We start from the raw sequence: 7500 nt of genomic DNA, 5'->3' as shown, positions 1-7500 counted from the left end.
GTCGGCTTGTTTGAGAAAGAAACCCAGGAATCGCCTTCTTTTCCCGAGTTAAGACGAAATACGGATTTTTGTAAAAAAAAGATTTCCTTGGGCCAAACCAAGTTCAGACTCTTTAGTCCTTCATATATAGCCATTCCGAGTAGGTTCCATGCACAAAACCTCTTTAAATGGCCTTTTTTTGACAAAGAAACCCAGGAATCGCCTTCTTTTCCCGAGTTAAGACCAAATACGGATTTTTGTTAAAAAATGATTTCCTTGGGCCAAACCAAGTTCAGACTCCTTAGTCCGTTATGTCTATGTTCATTCTGAGTAGGTTCCATGCACAAACCTCTTTAAATGGCCTTTTTTGAGAGAGAAACCCAGGAATCGCCTTCTTTTCCCGAGTTAAGACGAAATACGGATTTTTGTTAAAAAATGATTTCCTTGGGCCAAACCAAGTTCAGACTCCTTAGTCCGTTATGTATATGTTCATTCTGAGTAGGTTCCATGCTTAAACCTCTTTAAATTGCCTTTTTTGAGAAAGAAACACCGCAAAAGCTTTCCTTTGCGGAGTGATGTCGTTGCGCAGGGCATGAGTGCCTGGATGTTCTGAGAGGGGAGCAGGGATGAATGCCTGACCGAGGAGAGGTGCTGAAACTCGGCCTGGATGTGTGTCTGTGCGCAGGGCATGAGTGCCTGGATGTTCTGAGAGGGGAGCAGGGATGAATGCTGGACCGAGGAGAGGTGCTGAAACTCGGCCTGGATGTGTGTCTGTGCGCAGGGCATGAGTGCCTGGATGCTGTGAGAGGGGAGCAGGGATGAATGCTGGACCGAGGAGAGGTGCTGAAACTCGGCCTGGGTGTGTGACTGTGCGCAGGGCATGAGTGCCTGGATGCTGTGAGAGGGGAGCAGGGATGAATGCCTGACCGAGGAGAGGTGCTGAAACTCGGCCTGGATGTGTCATTGCGCAGGGCATGAGTGCCTGGATGCTATGAGAGTGGAGCAGGGATGAATGCTGGACCGAGCAGAGGTGCTGAAACTCGGCCTGGATGTGTGTCTGTGCGCAGGGCATGAGTGCCTGGATGCTATGAGAGTGGAGCAGGGATGAATGCTGGACCGAGGAGAGGTGCTGAAACTCGGCCAGGATGTGTGTCTGTGCGCAGGGCATGAGTGCCTGGATGCTATGAGAGTGGAGCAGGGATGAATGCTGGACCGAGCAGAGGTGCTGAAACTCGGCCTGGATGTGTGTCTGTGCGCAGGGCATGAGTGCCTGGATGCTATGAGAGTGGAGCAGGGATGAATGCTGGACCGAGGAGAGGTGCTGAAACTCGGCCAGGATGTGTGTCTGTGCGCAGGGCATGAGTGCCTGGATGCTATGAGAGTGGAGCAGGGATGCATGCTGGACCGAGGAGAGGTGCTGAAACTCGGCCTGGATCTGTGTCTGTGACTGGACGTTATGAGAGGGGAGCAGGGATGAATTCCTGACCGAGGAGAGGTGCTGAAACTCGGCCTGGATGTGTCATTGCACAGGGCATGAGTGCCTGGATGTTCTGAGAGGGGAGCAGGGATGAATGCTGGACCGAGGAGAGGTGCTGAAACTCGGCCTGGATCTGTGTCTGTGACTGGACGTTATGAGAGGGGAGCAGGGATGAATTCCTGACCGAGGAGAGGTGCTGAAACTCGGCCTGGATGTGTCATTGCACAGGGCATGAGTGCCTGGATGTTCTGAGAGGGGAGCAGGGATGAATTCCTGACCGAGGAGAGGTGCTGAAACTAGGCCTGGATGTGTGTCATTGCGCAGGGCATGAGAGACTGGATGCTGTGAGAGGACAAAAGCCGTGAATGCTGTCCGAGCAGAGGTGCTGAAACTCGGCCTGGGTTCTGTTTGTCTGTGCGCAGGGCATGAGTGCCTGGACGTTATGAGAGGGGAGCAGGGATGATTGCCTGACCGAAGAGAGGTGCTGAAACTCGGCCTGGATGTGTGTCTCTGGGCCGGGCATGAGAGACTGGCTGTTGGGAGAGGACGGCAGCCATGAATACTGGACCGAGGAGAGGTGCTGAAACTCGGCCTGGATGTGTGTCTGTGGGCAGGGCATGAGAGACTGGCTGTTGGGAGAGGAAAGCAGCCATGAATGCTGTCCATGCAGAGGTGCTGAAACTCGGCCTGGATTTGTGTCTGTGGGCAGGGCACGAGAGCCTGGATGTTGGGCATGAATCCCAGTTCAGAAAAAGGACCTTTTCTGAAAGAAACACAGGAATCGCCTTCTTTTCCCGAGTTAAGACGAAATACGGATTTTTGTTAAAAAGTGATTTCCTTGGGCCAGAACAAGTTCAGACTCCTTAGTCCTTCATATATACATACATATATATCCATTCTAAGTAGGTTGCTTGCATAAACCTGCACAAACCCGGATAAATGGCCTCTTTTGGGATCAAAACACAGGAATCGCCTTCTTTTCCCGAGTTAAGACGAAATACGGATTTTTGTTAAAAAATGATTTCCTTGGGCCAGAACAAGTTCAGACTCCTTAGTCCTTCATATATACATAGAGATATATCCATTCTAAGTAAGTTCCATGCATAAACCTGCACAAACCCGGATAAATGGCCTCTTTTGGGATCAAAACACAGGAATCGCCTTCTTTTCCCGAGTTAAGACGAAATACGGATTTTTGTTAAAAAGTGATTTCCTTGGGCCAGAACAAGTTCAGACTCCTTAGTCCTTCATATATACATACATATATATCCATTCTAAGTAAGTTGCTTGCATAAACCTGCACAAACCCGGATAAATGGCCTCTTTTGGGATCAAAACACAGGAATCGCCTTCTTTTCCCGAGTTAAGACGAAATACGGATTTTTGTTAAAAAATGATTTCCTTGGGCCAGAACAAGTTCAGACTCCTTAGTCCTTCATATATACATAGAGATATATCCATTCTAAGTAAGTTCCATGCATAAACCTGCACAAACCCGGATAAATGGCCTCTTTTGGGATCAAAACACAGGAATCGCCTTCTTTTCCCGAGTTAAGACGAAATACGGATTTTTGTTAAAAAGTGATTTCCTTGGGCCAGAACAAGTTCAGACTCCTTAGTCCTTCATATATACATACATATATATCCATTCTAAGTAGGTTGCTTGCATAAACCTGCACAAACCCGGATAAATGGCCTCTTTTGGGATCAAAACACAGGAATCGCCTTCTTTTCCCGAGTTAAGACGAAATACGGATTTTTGTTAAAAAATGATTTCCTTGGGCCAGAACAAGTTCAGACTCCTTAGTCCTTCATATATACATAGAGATATATCCATTCTAAGTAAGTTCCATGCATAAACCTGCACAAACCCGGATAAATGGCCTCTTTTGGGATCAAAACACAGGAATCGCCTTCTTTTCCCGAGTTAAGACGAAATACGGATTTTTGTTAAAAAGTGATTTCCTTGGGCCAGAACAAGTTCAGACTCCTTAGTCCTTCATATATACATACATATATATCCATTCTAAGTAGGTTGCTTGCATAAACCTGCACAAACCCGGATAAATGGCCTCTTTTGGGATCAAAACACAGGAATCGCCTTCTTTTCCCGAGTTAAGACGAAATACGGATTTTTGTTAAAAAATGATTTCCTTGGGCCAGAACAAGTTCAGACTCCTTAGTCCTTCATATATACATAGAGATATATCCATTCTAAGTAAGTTCCATGCATAAACCTGCACAAACCCGGATAAATGGCCTCTTTTGGGATCAAAACACAGGAATCGCCTTCTTTTCCCGAGTTAAGACGAAATACGGATTTTTGTTAAAAAATGATTTCCTTGGGCCAGAACAAGTTCAGACTCCTTAGTCCTTCATATATACATAGAGATATATCCATTCTAAGTAAGTTCCATGCATAAACCTGCACAAACCCGGATAAATGGCCTCTTTTGAGATCAAAACACAGGAATCGCCTTCTTTTCCCGAGTTAAGACCAAATACGGATTTTTGTTAAAAAGTGATTTCCTTGGGCCAGAACAAGTTCAGACTCCTTAGTCCTTCATATATCCATTATAAGTAGGAACCATGCACACACCTCTTTAAATGACCTTTATCCCGGTTCAGAAAAACGCCAAAGTGTCAAAAAGTACCAGGGGCATGAAGCCCGGTTCAGAAAAACGTCAAAGTGTCAAAAAGTACCAGGGGCATGAAGCCCGGTTCAGAAAAACGTCAAAGTGTCAAAAAGTACCAGGGGCATGAAGCCCGGTTCAGAAAAACGTCAAAGTGTCAAAAAGTACCAGGGGCATGAAGCCCGGTTCAGAAAACGTCAAAGTGTCAAAAAGTACCAGGGGCATGAAGCCCGGTTCAGAAAAACGTCAAAGTGTCAAAAAGTACCAGGGGCATGAAGCCCGGTTGAGAAATATTTTCTAAGTGCCAAAAAGTACCAGGGGTGAGAATCCCGGTTGAGAAAATTTTCTAAGTGCCACATAGTACCAGAGGTGAAAAAGTTTATAGTACCAGGGGTGATAAAGTTTGAAAAAATTTCTGTCAGACAACGGGAAAAGGGGACGATGGGCCGAGTCAGCCCAAGGCCCGCCCCTATTCTCCCACACGACGAGGTTATTAGCAGACGACGAAAACACCATCTGCACGATTTCAGAAACCCAGTTTTCGGAAAAATATCTGAGTACCAGACTGGGACGGTGAATTGATAATCCGAAAGATGACACTTTCCACGGCCTGAAATGATGGAGGAAGGGGGCAAAAGCTCCAGCCTGGCTCCTGGAGGAGGGGTCCAAAGGCAAGAACGTGTGTCCGAGGATGGGTGCAGGAGAGCGGATTCAAGGCGCGGCTGACCGCTAGAAGCTCCAGGCCGGTTCCTGGAAGATGGGAGGCCGACTTTGGCAGAGCATGAGTCCGAGGAAGGTGCTGGAGAGCGGATTCAAGGCGCGGCTGACCGCTGGAAGCTCCAGGCCGGTTCCTGGAAGATGTGAGGCCGACTTTGGCAGAGCATGAGTCCGAGGAAGGTGCTTGAGAGCGGATTCAAGGTGCGGCTGACCGCTAGAAGCTCCAGGCTGGTTCCTGGAAGATGTGAGGCCGACTTCGGCAGAGCATGAGTCCGAGGAAGGTGCTTGAGAGCGGATTCAAGGCGCGGCTGACCGCTAAAGGCTCCAGGCTGGTTCCTGGAAGACGGGAGGCCGGCCTGGAGGAGAATGTGTCCGAGGAAGGTGCTTGAGAGCGGATTCAAGGTGCGGCTGACCGCTGGAAGCTCCAGGCTGGTTCCTGGAAGATGTGAGGCCGACTTTGGCAGAGCATGAGTCCGAGGAAGGTGCTGGAGAGCGGATTCAAGGCGCGGCTGACCGCTAAAGGCTCCAGGCTGGTTCTTTGAAGATGTGAGGCCGGCCTGGAGGAGAATGTGTCCGAGGAAGGTGCTGGAGAGCGGATTCAAGGTGCGGCTGACCGCTGGAAGCTCCAGGCTGGTTCCTGGAAGATGTGAGGCCGACTTTGGCAGAGCATGAGTCCGAGGAAGGTGCTGGAGAGCGGATTCAAGGTGCGGCTGACCGCTAGAAGCTCCAGGCTGGTTCCTGGAAGACGGGAGGCCGACGTTGGCAGAGCATGAGTCCGAGGAAGGTGCTGGAGAGCGGATTCAAGGCGCGGCTGACCGCTGGAAGCTCCAGGCTGGTTCCTGGAAGATGGGAGGCCGACTTTGGCAGAGCATGAGTCCGAGGAAGGTGCTGGAGAGCGGATTCAAGGCTCGGCTGTCCGCTAGGAGCTCCAGGCTGGTTCTTTGAAGATGTGAGGCCGGCCTGGAGGAGAGTGTGTCCGAGATAGGTGCTGGAGAGCGGATTCAAGGCGCGGCTGACCGCTGGAAGCTCCAGGCTGGTTCCTGGAAGATGGGAGGCCGACTTTGGCAGAGCATGAGTCCGAGGAAGGTGCTGGAGAGCGGATTCAAGGCGCGGCTGACCGCTGGAAGCTCCAGGCTGGTTCCTGGAAGATGGGAGGCCGACTTTGGCAGAGCATGAGTCCGAGGAAGGTGCTGGAGAGCGGATTCAAGGCTCGGCTGTCCGCTAGGAGCTCCAGGCTGGTTCTTTGAAGATGTGAGGCCGGCCTGGAGGAGAGTGTGTCCGAGATAGGTGCTGGAGAGCGGATTCAAGGCGCGGCTGACCGCTGGAAGCTCCAGGCTGGTTCCTGGAAGATGGGAGGCCGACTTTGGCAGAGCATGAGTCCGAGGAAGGTGCTGGAGAGCGGATTCAAGGCGCGGCTGACCGCTGGAAGCTCCAGGCTGGTTCCTGGAAGATGGGAGGCCGACTTTGGCAGAGCATGAGTCCGAGGAAGGTGCTGGAGAGCGGATTCAAGGCTCGGCTGTCCGCTGGGAGCTCCAGGCTGGTTCTTTGAAGATGTGAGGCCGGCCTGGAGGAGAATGAGTCCGAGGAAGGTGCTGGAGAGCGGATTCAAGGTGCGGCTGACCGCTGGAAGCTCCAGGCTGGTTCTTTGAAGATGTGAGGCCGGCCTGGAGGAGAGTGTGTCCGAGATAGGTGCTGGAGAGCGGATTCAAGGCGCGGCTGACCGCTGGAAGCTCCAGGCTGGTTCCTGGAAGATGGGAGGCGACTTTGGCAGAGCATGAGTCCGAGGAAGGTGCTGGAGAGCGGATTCAAGGCGCGGCTGACCGCTGGAAGCTCCAGGCTGGTTCCTGGAAGATGGGAGGCCGACTTTGGCAGAGCATGAGTCCGAGGAAGGTGCTGGAGAGCGGATTCAAGGCTCGGCTGTCCGCTGGGAGCTCCAGGCTGGTTCTTTGAAGATGTGAGGCCGGCCTGGAGGAGAATGAGTCCGAGATAGGTGCTGGAGAGCGGATTCAAGGTGCGGCTGACCGCTGGAAGCTCCAGGCTGGTTCTTTGAAGATGTGAGGCCGGCCTGGAGGAGAATGAGTCCGAGATAGGTGCTGGAGAGCGGATTCAAGGTGCGGCTGACCGCTGGAAGCTCCAGGCTGGTTCTTTGAAGATGTGAGGCCGGCCTGGAGGAGAGTGTGTCCGAGATAGGTGCTGGAGAGCGGATTCAAGGCGCGGCTGACCGCTGGAAGCTCCAGGCTGGTTCCTGGAAGATGGGAGGCCGACTTTGGCAGAGCATGAGTCCCGAGGAAGGTGCTGGAGAGCGGATTCAAGGCGCGGATGACCGCTGGAAGCTCCAGGCTGGTTCCTGGAAGATGGGAGGCCGACTTTGGCAGAGCATGAGTCCGAGAAAGGTGCTTGAGAGCGGATTCAAGGTGCGGCTGACCGCTAGAAGCTCCAGGCTGGTTCCTGGAAGATGGGAGGCCGACTTTGGCAGAGCTTGAGTCCGAGGAAGGTGCTGGAGAGCGGATTCAAGGTGCGGCTGACCGCTGGAAGCTCCAGGCTGGTTCCTGGAAGATGTGAGGCCGACTTTGGCAGAGCATGAGTCCGAGGAAGGTGCTTGAGAGCGGATTCAAGGTGCGGCTGACCGCTAGAAGCTCCAGGCTGGTTCCTGGAAGATGTGAGGCCGACTTTGGCAGAGCATGAGTCCGAGGA

Source organism: Odontesthes bonariensis, unplaced genomic scaffold, assembly GCF_027942865.1.
Source record: "Odontesthes bonariensis isolate fOdoBon6 unplaced genomic scaffold, fOdoBon6.hap1 scaffold_244, whole genome shotgun sequence".
NCBI lineage: Eukaryota > Metazoa > Chordata > Actinopteri > Atheriniformes > Atherinopsidae > Odontesthes > Odontesthes bonariensis.
The sequence above is the reverse complement of the archived record's forward strand: the minus strand, read 5'-3'. Positions refer to the sequence as shown.